The 19,002-nt window shown below is 40.7% G+C and overlaps 1 long non-coding RNA gene and 1 other non-coding gene across 2 annotated transcripts in view; both read right to left on the reverse strand.

Moving 5' to 3' along the window:
- The window catches only part of LOC144341129 (uncharacterized), a 303,995-nt gene that overhangs the window by 161,413 nt on the left and 123,580 nt on the right, over positions 1 to 19,002 (reverse strand). The gene's annotated exons all lie outside the window — the stretch shown is intronic.
- On the reverse strand, positions 6,687 to 6,823 carry LOC114678560 (small nucleolar RNA SNORA75). The gene has a single exon (XR_003729996.1). It is a non-coding gene; the product is annotated as a small nucleolar RNA SNORA75 (small nucleolar RNA).

Raw genomic sequence — 19,002 nt, forward strand, 5'->3', positions numbered from 1 at the left:
TGTTCTCTTGCTTAACAGCCATTTTCTTTAGACCCTGTTGGCCCACATAAAAAAAAGAAATAGGCAGATCTAAGACAAAAAAAATCTGTAATAATCTGCCAAATAGCTATTTCATGCACTCTCTATACCTTTAATTTTTTTCTATCAAAGTTATTCTCTTTCTGCAACTGGTCACTTCTAATACATTTGTGGTTGGGTTAGAGTCTGACCATATAACATTTTTAAAGGCATAGCAATGCCACCTTTAAAAAGGTATCCAACAGTTATATCTCACAAAAATACAGTTTATTGTAGCTTTGTTTCTAATATCAAAAGATGGGAAAATATGTAAATCTCTAACATTAGCGGGCTACTTAAATAAAGTATGGAACATGCACAAAATAGTGTATCTTGCAGCCAATAAAAAAGAATGAGATCTATCTATGTATGCAAATATAAAACTCTATGGTACATTTTAAATGAACAAAGCAAACTGCAAAACACTGTGTATAATATGAATTTGTATGTTTAAAATATCTCCACTTGGCTACAAAAGAAAGTCATAGTTGTTGCTTCTAAGGTAGGCAGTGGGTACATGGTTCTGAGATATAAGGAAAACTTACTTTTCATTGAACTTTTTTTTTTTTTTTTTTTTGAGACACAGCCTAACTCTGTCATTCAGGCTGGAATGCCGTGGCATGCTCATGGCTCCCTGCAGCCTCAACCTCCCAGGTTCAAACAATCCTCCCACCTCAGCCTCCCTAGTAGCTGGGTCTAGAGGGGTACACCACCACAACTGGCTAAATTTTGTATTTTTTGTAGAGATAAGGTTGCCCAGACTGAAATATTTTAATTTTTTACAATAAGCATATGTTAATTTTTAAACATAGACTATCAAACGGCAAGGGGGAGGGCTTTGGTTCTATGTTTCATGAAACCAGTCAAAATCACTATCAATTTTGGCTAATGGTAATCAATTCAAATTGCAAATTAGCAATTAATTTATCTTGAATCTATCAGCAGCATTTCAACTTCTCACTAAATCTTACTAAGAATTTTAACCATATGTCAAACAGTTATTTCCTTGGTCATTCATTCATTGCACCATTCAATTCATACTAATCGTGGGCATGCGCAATGTCATACGCCATGCTGGGACACAGGAACACAGAAGTGAGCAAGAAAAAGAATTCGTTGTTACCTCTTTGAGCTCAGAGTCTAGCAGGAAAGACCAATCTTCCCACTAAGTAACTGGAAAAATGTTGAAGAGCATTGTAAGAGTACTTGAAGGGGTGCTTACACAATCTATGTATTGGAAAGACCTCAGAGGAAAGGACATCTAGCTGATACCTCTAGTTAACCAGGTAACTGGTGAGAGAGAGCATGTTCTAAGAAGAGATTGGCAGATGATGCCACCTCAAGGGTAAAAGAGAGCTCTACCTGGCACAATCAAAAGCCGTCAGGACCAATGGAGCATCAAGTTCGGATAAATGAATGGCGATACCACCAGGAAGCAGATCCTAGGTGACTTGAGCAAGGTGGAGGCCCTGGACCTCACTTCAATGATAGGCCAAGAACCACAGCAGGATTTTAATCAGGTGTGTTAGTCTCCTAGGGCCACTGTAACAAATGACCACAAACCAAGTGGCTTAGAACAACAGAAAAGCATTTTCAGCAATCTTTGGTGACTGTCAGCAATCTTTGGTGTTCCTTGACTTATAGACACATCACTCCAAACCTCCCTCTGTCATCAGATGGCCTTCTCTCAGTAGGTGTCTCTGTCCAAATCTCTCTCTTGTCAAACCCCCAGTCATAGTGAATTTAAGAGCCACCATGATCCACTACGACTTTATATTAAGCTGATTACATCCAAAAAGACCCTATTTCCAAAAAGTCATATTCCCAGGTTCCACATGGAAGTGAATTTTGGGGGGACACAGTTTAACCCAGTACAGCAAGGACACAATATAATCTGATTTGCATTTTATAAAAACTATTCCCAGGATAAAGAGGGAAAAGATAGGGAGGGAGTGAGACTGGAAAGATAAAGATTAACTTCACATACATCTTTATTATTTTTGAATTAAGAGATTCATTGAGACCCAAGCTGCCCATCAGACGTTCAGCTAAGAGCTGTTTCCATGAAATCTCATTCTGTCCTCACACTGCCCTGTGAAGATAGTCAGAGATGTGACTTTACCTGTCCATGGTCACACAGCAGTGCCTCAAACCCAGATCTGGTAGGCTCTAGAGCCTGTAAGGTTTCCATCCTCCCAGGCTGAAAACTAAACACATTCTCAAGGCAATGAGACTCCTTTGACATGGATTTCCAGGAGGCGGAAAATACTGCACACTGGCATGGTTTCAAGCACACTTCATATTCTTTATGCAAAGCCAGGGCAAAAGGTGAATAGTTAACATATCCTAAAGAGCAGTCATGTTGTAATGCAAAGGAATCTGAGGGTTCCAGTCGCACTGCACCATGTCCAGTGATTCAACCGTAGGTCAGAAATATTCTTTTTAAAAAGAGACCTATGTAAAATCCGTGCCTCACAAACACAAGCCCGTATTAAAAGAAGCCTGCTTTTTATAAAATGAAGAAACTTGAAGCTATCATCTGAAAAACTGAGACACAGAAATGAATACAGAGGAAAAAAGAGGTAATTGGTGGGAATTGTTCGGACTGATAGCTGATACTGATCAGAAACAGACTGTGGGTCTTCTCCCTCTTTCCTGCTTTACCTCCATAGTCCATAATTGTAAAGGTAGGTTGCAATTTTAAAAAACAACAATGAAGACCAAGGTTGTTCTCGCTTGTGCTCAGTAGTTTTATTTATTTATTTATTTATTTTGAGACGGAGTCTCGCTCTGCCACCCGGGCCGGAGTACAGCGGCCTGATCTCAGCTCATTGCAAGCTCCGTCTCCCGGGTTCCCACCATTCTCCTGCCTCAGCCTCCCGAGTAGCTGGGACTACAGGTGCCCGCCACCTCGCCCGGCTAGTTTTTTGTATTTTTTAGTAGAGACGGGGTTTCACCGTGTTAGCCTGGATGGTCTCGATCTCCTGACCTCGTGATCTGCCCGTCTCAGCCTCCCAAAGTGCTGGGATTACAGGCTTGAGCCACAGCGCCCGGCCTGTGCTCAGTAGTTTTTAGGGGGTCAAATGAGTATGGTGGGTGTAGGTTACAGCTTCTGTCACTTATCACATTTTTGTCATATCAAGGTCTAAACAGAGCACCCAATTCTCCAATTTCCTCTCTTTTGTTCCATGACTTTTTCCTGCAATATTAAAATAGAAATGAAAGAAGGAAGAAAGGAGGGAAGGAAGGAAGGAATGGAGGAAGAGAGGAAGAAAGGGAGGAAAGGATGAAGGAAAGAATGAAACTTGAAAAAAGTAAATGTGAATCCAAAAGAGAGGAGAAAACAATGATTATTCTGATATGTATTACTAGTTTAAAAACCGAACTGTAAATCAGGTTATAATTTATAAACTGATTCCTAAAAATAAAGAATAAAATACATTTAAAAGCAATTAATAAGCAATTTTTATCTAGGAAGTGGGTGATTTTTGCACAAGAGGGAGAGAAAAGCTCCAGGCTTTGCCTCATCTCCTAGAAGCATCCCATATTCTTAGATGTGACGTTGCCTTGGTAACCACAACTTGGTGACCTCGTTATTTCAACCTAATCCTGCTTTGAAATTATAGTTGCTCCACCCTTTTGCCTGGCCAGCCTGATAACATAATCATTGTAAATGAGGATGGGAAAAAAAACAGCAGGATATAGTCCCTCCGGTGACACGAGACCAGTCTCACCTTATCATGAAAATAGACGAACAATTAAACGCCATGAATCTAAAACCCTAAAAGTGGATTTTCTTATTTTTTATATGGTTTGTTATGCTTATTTTCAAAACCTACTGGTGGATTCAATGTAGCAGAGTATCTTGATATTACTATATGAAAATGGAAAATTCCTATTTGTGTTTAAAAAAAAATAAGAAGAGCTAAACTGTCAAAGGTGAAGTTCTTAATTATGCATTTGTTTTGCCCAACAGCTGAATAGAAACCAGAATCAGAAAATAATTTTTTAACAAGTAGACTGGGAGTATCCAGGTTTGTTTGTCCAGCTTAACTTCCTCTGGCTAAAGCCTCGAAGATCAGTTGTCATCTTGAATTCAGGTTCCTTTCATAACAAAAGAATCAGGAGATGACATTACTTACATTCTGAATGCATCAAGTCTAACTATACTGTAGTTTAAAGGAAATATAATTTACTCATTTGTTTCAATTTGTGTGCTTTGAGATCTCTGCCCAGAAAGGAAGGAAAATTCCATTCTCTTTCTCCTTCATTTCCTCCTTTAAAAAAAAAAAAAAAAAAAAAAAAAAAAAATCCCAAATGGCTAGGATACACTAGTAATAGAGTTCAGATCTCCATGAAATGTTCATGCTGCTCCCAACTCATACATGGAGGAGTCTGGGTAGCTACGTGGCCTGCATCTTGGGCTCCTGGGCTCCCCTTCCAGGACACTCCCCCATTTCTGATTGCCACACGCCAGCTCACCCATCGTCTTTCCGAAAGATCCCTAGTTGTGGCACATGGAGGGGAGAGTTACTTGGATGGATTCCCTTCACCCATTCTCCTGCTGGCAACAGTCCTGCTTCCTCTGTCTCCCCACTGTGTGCTTCCCAAAGAATAATTCTTTGCTACTGGTGGATATGCTGTTGGCCTTCCCAGTGGATGTCAATGGCAGCTCACAGGTAAAAGGCAAGTTCCCACTCAAGGCCATTATCCAGAGCGAACATGCCCAGGGGATAAGGCCACCCATGCTGGCATCCCTTCCTGCCGGCAAAAAGAGAGCCACTGCCATGGTGGGAGGAGGGAATGGCCAATGGTTGGCTAATGGATCTAGAGCACAGCTAGATAAGATGAACAACTTTTAGTGTACTAGAGCACTGTAGGGTGACTATAATTAAAAGCGACCATTTATCATATATTTTTTAATAGCTAGAAGAGCAGGTTTTGAATAATCCCATCTCAAAGAAATGATAAATGTTGGAGGTGATAGATATGCTAATTATCCTAATTTGGATATTCTACATTGTATACATGTATTGAAATACCACAATGTACTCCATAAATATGTACAACTATTATGTGTCAATTAAAAATAATACAAAAGAGAGCTGCCACCAGCTATACCTTATATCTATAAATACTATTGTGATATAATCTTAAGAATGTAGGGAAAGATTGTAGCTTCTTGAAGAAAGTATCCTGCATCAATTAAAACTTCACTATCAGAGTGATAGTATCAAATCTCTAAGAGAAATAACCTGGAATGGTATGCATTTGACTTAAGAATATTTCTTCCCTTTTGCTGAGAGGTGAGTAAAATTTGCATTTCATAAAGTGTGAGCTCCAGGTATACTACACCAGGCCATTCTAAACCCACTCTTCTCTTGTTTACTATAGCCACAAGGAGTAATAATAATGATGATGATAACAGCGAACATTCAGTGAGTTTGCATACTTACCATTTGCCTGATTTTACAGAGGAGTGGCTGATACACAGAAAGCAGAATGTCTTGATAGCCTCCCAAAGCTGGCAGGAAGTGGCAAGCCAAGATTCAGATGCATGTAGCTACTCAGCTATTCTGCCCTCCTGGACCTAACTGTAGAACTAGGACCAGTGGTTAGACCCCATGAGCAGACACATCAAAACTCACTCTGAAAAGAAAAGTCTAAGTAGTCCAAGCTGTCCAAAGACAGAATAGACCTTGACAGTCTCAAAAACAAAGGAAACACACAAAGCATGAAATCTAAGACCAAATATCTCTGACCTCCCAGAACATATCAAAAGTACAGATCTGAGTATAAATACTATACCCTACTGGCCTAAGTATTCATCAGATGGTGTGTTTTTGGCTTAGGGGTTCTTACATGATATACATAGAGAGAGAAAGGGAAACAAATTTCTTGGCAGATTCAAGCATCTGTGTAGGGAAGAGGAAAGAAGAGTAGTACACTTAAGAGAATCGCAGTGGGATGGGGGTAAGAGGCTGAGAATAGACACGTTTTAGGTTTCGGCTAAGAATTGAGAGAACTCACACAGTTGCTGCGAGGATCAAAGGATAACATGCAAAAATAGACAGAAAAGTATAGATCATGAGATAAATGTAAGAAATTCCATTCCCAGAGGCAGCTGGCAGTGCTACAGACTCCTGAGCAAGTGAAGCAATGCAAACTGTCGGAGGAATATGGTTCCACTGAACCTATTCCAGCCAGGAAGAAACAAGGATGAAAAGGAGGCTTTGGGAACAATGAAGGCAACAAAGACAGTTGGTGGGGGGTGGAAAAAGGAATACATGAAGGGAAGTCCAATTCTGCCATGGCTTGGACATCAAGGTGCCCAAAATTCATGAAGCTCCTCCTTTCTAGCATTTGCACCCAACAGACCTGAAAATAACCGGATTGCCAGGCCTTTCCTACCTCTCCTTCCCTCTACCTGAAACATCTCTCTTCTCCTTCCTTACTCAGCTCTTTCCTTTGTCTTCTGCTTGGTCATTTCCCAACTATGTTTCAGGTCTCTTAGTTGTCACTTTCTGCAGAAATCCTTTCTGGACTTCCCCTCACCCAGTGCTAAATCCTTCTTCTTTTTGGCTCTCCAAACTCCCTGTTCTTTTTTGTTTGTTTGTTTTTTCTTCCCAGAATGTCTCACAAAACAGCCAAATATACCTCTGTAAAGACAGAAAGTAAAATAATGCTAGTTCTGTGAATTCTCTCTTCTTCTCATGCAAATACCTCAACTGCCACCAATGGACAGAAAGGAGCTCAATGAGAAGCCAAGCTCCCTGTTCTTTCTCCGTTTCTATATAGTTACTGCCTCTTGCCCTGTCTTCCCCGTCACCCTCCATAAACTTGTTCACCTTGTAAAGGCAAGAACCATGGTGTCTACACAGTGCCTGGCATATAATAGAAGCACAATAAATTCATTCATTCATTTATTCGCCTGACATATATTTACTGAATATACATTCTGTGTCAGGCACTGAAGTAAAGCAGCAAACAAGACAGATAAATTCTCTGCCTTCATTCTTGGGGGGAAGGAAAGGTTTTTTTGTTTTGTTTTGATCAAGTAAATGAAAACAAACAAGATGGTTACAGATTGCTAAAAGAGGTATGGGAAAAAATGAACAGTTTGATGACATGAAAGAGGAAGAACTTCTTTAAGTCTCATGTCTTTGGATCCTGGGAGAATCTGTCCCCTGCAGCCTAAAGCCATGCTCCTTCTTTCACAGGGATTCACTGGGATCCTCAGGGAGATCACAGGGCAATGAGGGGAACTGAAGAGGAAACCAGGAATTGCAATCATATGGAATAAGGCCTACAACAGATACTCACGTGGGGCTGGGTATGATGGAAGGGCCAAGTGGTATGTTGAAAATTTAGGAGCAGTGCTCCAGAAGGGCTTGTGGTGAAGGTGACTTTGAGCCTGGTGATTCAGAGTACTACGGTTTCTGGGACCGTAGTACTGGATTTGAATCCAGCCCCCACCCCTCACTAGTTTTGCGGCCTTGGATGAGTTACTCAATTTCTGTGTTTCAGGTTCCTTATCTGAAGGATGAGTTAAATGATAATACTCACCCTACAGGGCAGCCGTGAGGATTAACTTTATTCATATACATAAACTACTTAGAATATGGTGAATATATAGTGAGTGTTATACATGTTGACCTCGATTACTGTTTTCAGGATGCAAAAGAGTTAGCTCAATGAAGAAAGAGTGGTGAAAAAGCATCCCAAGAAGAACCTGTGGAATGAAGGAAAGAATGGAAAGAATGGCAAATGACTCCAAGATGACAAGTCAATCAACAGGCGCTGGCTTTGTCCATGAATAATCATAGGGGAGAATCCACTGTGCTAGAGCTGCCTTGTGGGTTAAGAACAAACGCAGGGAAAACAGGCAGGTTCTCTATCCTCACAGGCATATTCGACAAGACTAAACACACAAGGAAGAGAGACTAAACACATAAGAAGGATGCAAAGCAGCAGAAAACCAGGTCTGAACTAGGTAGCCAGACCCCGATGGTAATCTCAAAAAAAAAAAAAAAAAAAAACATAGTATTTTGTTTGTGATGTGCCAGACACTGGGCTAAACACTTTATTTGCTTTTCCTGCTTAAATTCAGCCCACAAATACACATTATGTGACTGCCTCCATGACAAAACCCCTAGGAGATTTTAGGGAAGGGAAAGATCGACCCAAAGGACCCAAAAAGACAGCAAAGCTTGAGCAAGGCCTTAAGAGAAGGAAAGAATTTGAATAGAGGGTGAGTAAAAGAGAAACTACAGAAGCACAGCCCAAGAGAAACATAATGTGAGCCACAAATACAAGCTACATATCTAATTCTGAATTTTCTAGTAGCCACATTTTTTAAAGTTAAAAAAAGGTAAAATTAACTTTTAGAATATATTTTATCCGGCCGGGCGCGGTGGCTCACGCTTGTAATCCCAGCACTTTGGGAGGCCGAGACGGGTGGATCACGAGGTCAGGAGATCGAGACCATCCTAGCTAACATGGTGAAACCCCGTCTCTACTAAAAATACAAAAATTAGCCGGGCACAGTGGCAGGCGCCTGTAGTCCCAGCTACACGGGAGGCTGAGGCAGGAGAATGGTGTGAACCCGGGAGGTGGAGCTTGCAGTGAGTGGAGATCGTACCACTGCATTCCAGCCTGGGCGACAGAGACTCTGTCTCAAAAATAATAATAATAATAATAATAAAGAATATATTTTATCCAATATTTACAACATATTAAAATTTCAGTATGTAATCAGTATAAAACATTATTAATGAGATGTTTTACATTTTTTTTTCTCTACTAAGTCTTTGATATCTGGTGTGTATTCCCTACTTACAGAACTTGTCAGTTTCAAGTAGCCAGACTTCAAGTGCTCAATAGCCCCATGTGACTACCATCTTGGACAGCACAAGTCAAGAGGGAAAAAAGAACAGGCATTCATGGATGTCTTGCTAGGCCTCAGTCACTTTTTCTAGAAACACAGCTTTATTTAATCTTCCAAACCACTCCCTTAGGGGAATATTGTTACAGGTTGAGTATCCCTTATCCAAAATGCTTGGGACCAGAAGTATTTTGGATTTCAGATTTTTTTTTCTAATTTTAGAATACTTGCATTATACTTGTGGGTTCAGCATCTTTACTCTGAGAATCCAAAATCTGAAATGTTCCCATGAGCATTTCCTTTGAACGTCGTGTCAGCACTCAATGACAAAAGTTTGGATGAGAAATCCAAAAATTTTGCATTTTGGAGCATTTCGGGTTTTGGATTTTTGGATGAAGGATATTCAACCTGTATTATCCCCATTTTACAGAGGAGAATACTGAGGCTCTAAGAGGTTAAGTTGACAGCTAAATAAGTAGGTTGAGCTAGGATTTAAATCCAGCTCTCCCCAACTTCAAGCCTGGGAATGTTCCTCACGCTGGAATTGTCTTAGGAAACTGCTTCCGGGGACCGTGCACCACAAAACAAGACAACACCCAGGCAGACAGAACCCAGAGATCTTGGGATCCACTTCTGAGCAGCTTCCTCCCGAGGCTCCACAGCCCACACCAGCTTTGTGCAGCCTCCCATACCGGGAGCAGGGTGGACAAAAAGCAAGCAGACAAACACACACAACTTTTCTCTTTCCAGTTAATTGAAATTGAGACGTACCCTGCTCCATCACAGCAAAATGACGAAAGGAAGGCAAGGAAGGGCACCTGGGTAGGTAAATCTTTAACTTTTGCTGCAGGTATGTGCACGATGAACAGACACTTAGTTGGCTGCTTCTCAGCCAGCCAAGCAGGGCTCCCTTACACCCTTTGCGGCTCTATTTTGTTGTCAATTACTGTTTCTAAAACTATTAAGGGAGGAAGGGGGAAGAGTATAAACAGCATTAACAGTAATTTACGATCTGAAAGGGGACAGCAGGAGTTCGAAATCCGTCTCCATTAAGACACTTTCCCTACACTCCTCTGGGTCCTGGAGCTATAGGATCAGGATCCAAGATCGTAGGAAAAGGATGTTTATACAACACTTCTGGCAGAAAAGACATTTTTTTTCCTTGCATCCCGAGGGCAAGGTTCAGCTGACTTTCCATAAAGCGTCTGGTCTGTGCCGAGCGTGCTGTGGGCACACTGTCCCTGGTGTGGGAAGATACTGAGCTTTCCAAATTTTTATTTTGTTTTATTTACTTTTTGTTTAATGAACCCTCCTTGATTTCTACAGTCATTCAAGACTGTTGCCACCCACCCCACCCCACCTCAACCATCAGCAAAGCCCACCAGGAAAATTGCCAAGAGAGACGCTCATCAGCTCTTCAGTGAGAATTTTGCTATGCTCTTGCCTTTGGTAACTCCAGATTCTTTGAGACAAAGGTTGACTCCATCACTAAGGCATGTTTTATACCACCCAGTTTAACTTTGCAGGACCTACTTCTTAAGTCAAGGAATTGCAAGGCCACATTACGTAGCAGCTTGAGTTAGAGTCTAAAAGGAGAGCCAGTTGCACCCCAGGATTACCATGTTTTTTTCCTTTTTCTTTTCTTTTGAGGTGGGCATGAGATACCATGGCCTGGCTCTGAACACAGTCCCTGGCAGCTACTTATGGTTCTCAACACTAATGATGCGATCAAGTCTTTGAGTGAATTTTGGAGCTGAAGGGAGAGACAAAAAGAAAATTTCATAAACCACCCCCAGAATCTGTTCGCTGAAGCACCGCACATTTACAGTACCAACTTCGCGAACCAGTCTCTTAGTTCACTAGCGACCCCACGTGGCCAATTTAAAATAACAGTAATTTTTTTCCTCCCTGCAGAAAAGAAACGTAACACTTCAAGGTTTTACTCCTAAGTCTTTGTAGAATTTAAAAACTGAAAAGCTGTAAGGACTGTTGATGTCACCTGACCCAACCACCTCATTTTACAGGAAGCAGAGGTTGAGAGAGGTTTAAAAAAACAAAAAAAGGGCTCGAAAGGTCACACAGAATGTTAAGGTCAAGTTAGGAAGCAATACAAGAAATGATTCTAAGAGATTCTATGCTACTGGATTTCAATGTATTAATGGAAGAAAGGAAAAGAAGGCTTTTTGTTCCCCAGACTAGAAAATAAATAATGCTGTTACAGAAGAATCACTGTAATAAGACTGCATGTTTTAAAGTATCCCAAGTTCCAATGGGTATGTAGGCAATACATGTATTTCTTTCCTCTTCTATGCCTAAAGCTTACCAGAGTACATTAAACAGTCACGGCAAGAATGAGGCCAGCATGGACAAGAGGGAAGAGTCAGCATTTGGCAAAGGTGAATTCGATGCCCATTCCCAAAGCCTAGCCACTGAGCAAAGGAAAAGATTGGGTTTGATTTCCACCCTCATAACGGCACTGCAGAGTGGTACTATTATTCCCATTTTAGAAATGAGAACACTGAGGCTCAGGGAACTAAACTAACTTGCTCAAAATCTGACAGAGACTAAACTGCAAAGCCAGCTCTCTGCAGGACTTTACTTAATGCCTCAACTTATCTATCCATCAAATGGGATAATAAAGTCAGCCTATTGATCAGAAAATGTTAGTGTTTGAAAGGGTCCTCAGAGGAACTCTTTTTCAAATGAAAATGGACCCGCTGTACATATAACAGTCAAAAATGATTGGTGTCTGTTTGCATATATATAATAAAGTCTAGCAAAGAGAACATGAGGGCTATTGTGACCAGATTTAAGCTGAGAGTTAAACAGGGCATTTGCAGTTTTCGATCTGCTTCAGCATCCGGGCTCTATATTCTGTTTTGTTTACTCTGTAACATGAAGTTTCTGATTCACTTTCCCCAAGATAAAAGTCCATCTTGGTTTGACGGACAATGTTGCTGCTGCTGCAGCAGCTGGTCAAATCACGCTGCCCTTCCAACCTCAGAGCTCTCCTCAATTCAAGAGACAGATGCTTCATTCAAAGTCTGCTCTAAAACCAGTTAGTGCATGTCTACCCTCAGGTCCATGTGGTGTTAAAATATGACATTCTGTATACATTTATATGTGTATGTGTTGATACTTATTACCACTACTAACACAGTTTTAAATTAGGTGCATATGACCTTAAAATTGTTTGTTTAACTCAAGCACCACCATAGAATTCAAAAGTTCTGGGAAAAGGAAGGAAAATTTGAAAATCACTGATCCAGTCCAGCCTGCTATCAAGAAATCTTACTCTTGTTAAAACAAAAATGAGAACCTCCAAAATTTAGGATCAGCTCAAATCTCCACTCCTCAGCACCATCACTACAATCCCATGTGTCACCTTTCCCATGATGTGTCTCATTTGGTCTCCTTTTGCCATCATAGGTTGGACCCCCTCCCCCACCAACCCCCACCACAGGACATGGTCCCCCACTCTTGGCAGCTCTGTCCACAGCACGGACCAAACTCCCTTTGCTGTCTGCTCTGAGCACCATGGAAACAGTCTGGAATTTTCCCAATGACATTTCTAAAATTACTGCAAGAGAATAGAAGGTAAATAAACACAGAAAGTGGGAGAAACCTAAAATCAATGATTTACAAAGCATGAAATTCTGATCCAAATCTCACTACAGGTCATTCTCTCTCTCGAGCTAGAAAATCTTTCCCTGTTCCAGGAGGGGGACCCAAAATAGAAATACTCCATGTAAATTGGTACAAAGCCTCTGAAAAGCAATCCAGCACCATACTTCAAGGTCTGTAAAAAATTCCTATGCTCAGGCCCTGTAATTTTGCTTCTGGCAACTCACCTGAATGAAATAATCAAACAGTGAGGGCAGTAGTTCATTCACAAAGATGTTTATCACTAACTCACCTATAATTACAAAAAAAAAAAAAAAACCTGAAAAAAATTGTGCAACAGGATTTATGATGTAGCCATAAAACAGAAGATTACGTAGCCATTAAAAATGATGTTTTAAAGCATTTTTAATAATACTAAGTAACAAAAAAGAACTTTTCATGGCATTTCGTGAAAATAGCAAGGTGCGAAACTGGTGCACATTATGTAATCAAATATGTCAAACCAAAACAAGAGAAGTATGAGTGTGTAGAGAAAAAAAAAGAAACCTAGCAAAATGTTCACAAAGTGAACTGACCAAGTGGTGAGATTAATGCTGATTTTCTTCTCTACTTGAATTCTGCTTTAGTTTTATGATGAGCTTGCATTAATTTATAATCTGAAAATAAAATAAATCGGGGTGGTCTCTTTAAAAAATATTTTATTAACTTTGAAGATACTAACTTTTTAAAGATATGAACTCTGTAGCCCAGGAGGTGGACACATTTTCTCTATCTACATCTCCCTACCTCCTCTCTGTCCCCAGCATGCTCCATCTCCACGCCTCCTGCTCCGCCCACCTCATCTCTGCTTCTCCTTTCTGCTTGTGGATCCAAGAGATCCACATTCATGACAGCCAATGACATGACCCTTCAAGGGACCTTCCGGAGTCACATTTGTCAGGAGGGGTGCCTCTTCTGAATTCCTTACCGTTAAATAAAGCAACCCCATGAAAATCCACATTCCTCAAACGTCTTAGAAGATTTTTCTTCTCCCCTTAGTTGAAAGGCAGGGTCTGTGGAATCTGGAATTTATTCAACTAATATTGATGGAGCGTCCACCATGTGCTAGGACCTCTTCTGGAAGAATACATGAGACAAGGCCACCACCCTCTGAGAACCGGCATTCTGGCATGGGCAAAAAATAATAAATAATCACGCAAATGAGAAGAATATCAACTCTGCTAAGTGCTGTTCTCAGAGTGACTCAGTGGCTACCTGAGACAGTTATTCTTCAAATCTGCGACAGTAAAACCACAAGGGAAAGTCCAGGAGGTACCTTGATGCCAAGATGTTTAGAAAAGCTCAACCTCTTCAGGTCTCATGCACCGGTGGTGAATGCTAGAAGATGCCAAAACTTCTCAAGAAGAGAGTTGCAGGAGGCTTCTAAACACAGATATGCACACATAAGCTGTGGCCAGCTGGCTGTCGTTCTCCTCATAACATTCCCTCCACTCCCTGTCCAGTGATGCTGGTTAGGAGAGAGATTGAAGGAGGGTTGTGATGGTATTTTTGAGACTCAAACAACTCTTCTAGAAATTAGACTCTTAAATGGGTTGTAGGGGCCCTGTTGCTTCTCTCTTCTGTGGATTGCTGTTAGGTTTTGCTTTTGTTTTTATCAGAAGAATAATAAAAGATTTAAAATCACTAGGAGCCATAATGACTTTATCTTTGTTAATTTTCCTCAGCAAATACCTTAGGATGGGAAAGTCCTGAAAGCAGAATGAAAATTACAACCTAAGACAGAGGGCAGAGGAGATTCGAAGAGAAGGGAGCACCTCCAACTCAATCTGTTTTCTCAACAGCACTTTGCAAAACACACACAGACACACACACCCACAAACACACACACACACACAGTCACTCACTCACACTCATCCTTTCTTCCCAGATAAGCTATGGCATTGCCTGAGCAGCCATTCAGAAAATTTTCCAACCCCTCTATAACTTACAGAGCTCTTCTTTCTGGACATAAATAAGAATTTCAACTGGGCCAAAAGCAGACAGTAAATTACCGAAAGATTCATCAAGCATCAAACAACAGAGGAGAATGGTTTGAAGCTGATTGTAAAAGATTAAGGCAAAAGGTTCTGTCCTGAGGAATTGCTGTTTGAACAGGAAATCAAATGACCTAAGGTGGTGTTGGGGAGAAGGGAGGGGAGAGATATAAATCAAGGAAACAGCAAATACCTGATTGCTCTTGTGCCTGTGGAAAATTTTTAGAGAGAACTCAAGAAAATGAAAATTGAGCTCGCCCCAAATACATCCCAGATGTCCACTTTTGACTCCCAAGAAATGAGAATGCAAAATGGAAAAAATACTTAAAATGAAAATGAATCCATTGGGATATATCCTCCACTAATCTGGCACCCAGAATTTACCTTCTCTAATTTTGTTAAGCGAGTAGCAAATGTGGTACTTAAGGAAATGGTGTCTTCTTCTCTAGCTGTGTCTGTGTATATTTTGCTTCTCTCATGGTATTGATGGACCTCAAGAGCAAAAGCCAGAGTCTGTGCTTGTTCCAGGCACATTGCTGCTAGTAGGTGTTCAATACATATGTATTCATTGACTGAAACATAAGCTCTGAAAATGTAAGGGTCTCTCTACGTACATATCTGTTAATAAAATGCACACAAGCATCCAGGTTGTGTAGAGAAAGGGTTTATGAAGCTACTGGTAATCATAATAATGGTAAATAAATAACTCTTTACAGTTTACAAAGCACTTTCATAAACTTTATCTCTTAACTCCCATAACAGCCATGTGAAATAGGATTGAGGTTAATTCTCCTGTCCCAGCACCTTTCTGAGAATATCACCAGATGGACTAATTACTCAGTTCATAAAAGAATACATCCGCTCTAACCCCAGGAATCCCAGATCGAGCTGTGTTAGCAGAAACAAATAGCAGTCAGCTCTGCTTGCACATCCTCAAAAAGACACATAAAGTCTGAGCAACAGCAGCTGTAAACAGCAAAGTCAATTCACTGCCAAAGAGAAACCACAGACCTAATTTTTCATATTCCTACTATTGCTGGTTCAGTTCTGGTTTGTGGGGATGTTTTGTTGTGTTTTGTGTTTCTAATAAAATTTTTTACAGTTTGCACCTCTCCCCCAAATATCTGACACTGAAAAAGGAAATACTAAAATGGGCTGGGAAAAGAAAAACTAGAAAATATGTCATGCATCAAACCTATCCTGGCTCAACTTCTTTTGTTTTAACAAACCCACAGTTTGAAGCAAGGAATTCATGAATAAATCTATTTTTACAATGTTTCTAGACTAATTTTTTCACTGAGGGCTTTGAAAAGTAAGTTTGGGATTGTACCATTCCCTAGATTTTTTTAGAATTTTCATTTAAAATAAACGTCAATAATTTATTTTAAAGTACATCAGAATAGGAAGTGTAGTGTGTGTGTGTGTGTGTGTGTGTGTGTAAATTAGTTTCAATCTACCTTATAGGGTAGGTTAGTTAGCCTTTGAAGAATGCTAATCAGAAAATATACACCTTAGGAGTGTTAGTTAAAATCTGAAAGATCCTTATCAGAAGTTCCAAATCCAGAAACTCTATGACAATCACTTCAAATAGCAAATTCTTAATCTATACTATGGGATTTATTAATTTTGCGTTAGGGATATTTGAAATAATTTCTTACTGTTGAAAGGAGTAGTGATCAAACATGTGGGTTGGTTAGTCTATCTCCACTAGAGTGTAAATGGAAGATAAGAATCTCAGGAACCCAACAGTCTACTTCAGTGGGACACCCTAGCCTAGATCTCATTGTGATACTATATTACACCACTTGACAGATGATGCTATTTCCTGATCCAACTGGAAAGCTGACCAATTCTACTAAATGCAACATTGCAACATCTGCCTGCAGTAAACCTTTCCTGCAAGGTGCTTTTCAGAGTGCCAAAGGGCAGGCTGGGCGCAGTGACTCATGTCTGTAATTCTAGAACTTTGGGAGCCTGAGGAGGGTGGATCACTTGAGTTCAGGAGTTCAAGACCAGCCTGGTCAACATGGCAAAACCCTTTCTCTACTAAAAATACAAAAATTAGCCAGGCATGAAGGTAGGTACCTGTAATCCTAGCTACTTGGGAGGCTGAGGCAGGAGAATTGTTTGAACCCAGGAGGCAGAGGTTGCAGTGAGCTGAGATCACGCCACTGCACTCCAGCCTGGCGACACAGCAAGACTGTCTCAAAAAAAAAAAAAAAAAAAGTGCCAAAGGGCAGAGAGCGAGGGCTTCACTAAGAATACAAGATCAGACCTAGGACTGCTACGGGTTCTGCTTGCTAATAAACGTTGGCACTTGGGCAGCAAAATTCATTAAACTTCATGGTAACATATCAGCTGATAGCAACACCTTGGGGAAGAGAAGCAGCCATGGCTTTCATCTACCTCTAATCCTTGGAGGCAATCAATATCCACCAAGACAACACGACAATTCCAAACCACCATATTGGCTAGGACAGCAAGCAACACCTCAGCTTGAATTTATACTATCTGGAATTTGTTGGGAGAGTATAATGTCCTCTACCCACATTGCAGCCCACAGGGAAAAGCATTTTACCTTCTCTCCTTGTATGAGGAAGTTCTGGGGAAGGCATTTCTGCCTTTTCTTCACCTCCATCTTCCTACTCACTTTTCCCTAATATGGAAGCAGCTGAACATGGCCAGAGCGTGCACATGCACTGGGTCACACTGCACTGTGATAATGGTTAGTGGACATTCTTGACACGCACTCTTGTTCTCTTTCCATGTCTTCTTATACTTCCTTCCTTGGATACAAAAGACTTGCTTGAGCTTTGCAGCTGCCATGTGGTAGACACACCTGGGAAGATACGGCTGCTGAAGGCAGAGGCTCATCCATCACGTTGGTTTTTCCCACCGGGGCCTTAACTATGGTGCCCATTAATGTGGCCAGTTAGGAAATAGTGTGTTCTCACTTGCTATCTCTTTCTCTCTTTCTCTCTCTCTCTCTCTCTCACACACACACACACACACACAATGAAGGTCTCCAGATTCAGATTCAGGTCTAAGCTATGTTCTCCAATGCATGTTACACCATGTGATGAAAGATGGGTTGTTGGGAGCCTGGCCAAATATCCCTTAATAAAGCAGGTCTTCATTCATCATTGGTTGTTGATATCTGGGTGTACACTCCACCGGTTTAAAACTCAGAGAAGAGGAATGCCATTTGGTACCCTGAACCTGAACCTCTACCAGAATGCTCTGTACCCACCAAAATCATTTTGTCTAACAATATTTAATAACATGGTGAAATATTTACAATACACTTTCAAGTGAAAAAAGCTTTGTGCTCAAGAGGCTATGTAGTGTGGTTTCAGTTTTGTTTTCTACATGAAAGGATAATGAAAGAAAATATCCCCAAAATGCGTATCTGCCTATCTCAGAGAGATTTCACCAGTGAAGATTTCTATTTTTGATCATTACACTTTCAAAATGCTTTACAATGAACAAAAACATTTATAACTAGTGGGAAAAAATGGTACTGTAACAATTTAAATATTTGCTCTTGTCAGGCAAGTCTCTATAACAGCGATGTCCCACAGGAATAGAAGAATGCAAGCCACGCAGGTAATTTTAAATTGTCTAGCGGTCATACTTTTTAAAGTTTAAAGAAACGGGTGAAGTTAATTTTAATAATGTATTTTATTTAACCCCATATACCAAAATATTATCATTTGAATGTGAGCTCAATATAAAAATTATTCATGAGATATTTTGATTGTTTCTTTTGTACTAACTCTTTAAAATGAGAGGTACATCCTGGCTGGGCGCGGTGGCTCACACCTGTAATCCCAGCACTTTGGAAGGCTGAGGTGGGCAAGTCACCTGAGGTCAGAAGTTCAAGACCAGCCTGGCCAATGTGGCGAAACCCTGTCTCTACTAAAAATACAAAAATTAGCCAGGTGTGGTGGTGCACACCTGTAATTCCAGCTACACAAAAGGCTGAGGCATGAGAATCGCTTGAACCCAGGAGGTGGAGGTTGCAGTGAGCTGAGATCACGCCATTGCACTCCAGCCTAGGCAACAGAGCAAGACTCCATCTCAAAAAAAAAGAAAAAAAGAAAGAAAGAAAAAAGAAAAGAAGAAAAAAAAGGGAGGTACATCTTACACTTAAAGAATTAGCTACATTTCAGACTGGCTATGTTTCAAGGGTTTCATAGCCACATGCGACCAGTGGCTTCTAGAGTAGACAGCACAGCTCTGTACAATAGCACTGAAGAATCAATGTAGAAAGCATGATGCCAGGAGAGTGGAGGGAGATCTCCCCCTAGTGCGCTGTAGACCTTGACATCCTACCACAGTCATATGTTAAAGTTGGGACTGTAAAGGCCCCTGTTAGAAAGTAAATCTACACCCTTTATTCAT

This window comes from Macaca mulatta, chromosome 5, assembly GCF_049350105.2.
Source record: "Macaca mulatta isolate MMU2019108-1 chromosome 5, T2T-MMU8v2.0, whole genome shotgun sequence".
NCBI classification, from domain to species: domain Eukaryota; kingdom Metazoa; phylum Chordata; class Mammalia; order Primates; family Cercopithecidae; genus Macaca; species Macaca mulatta.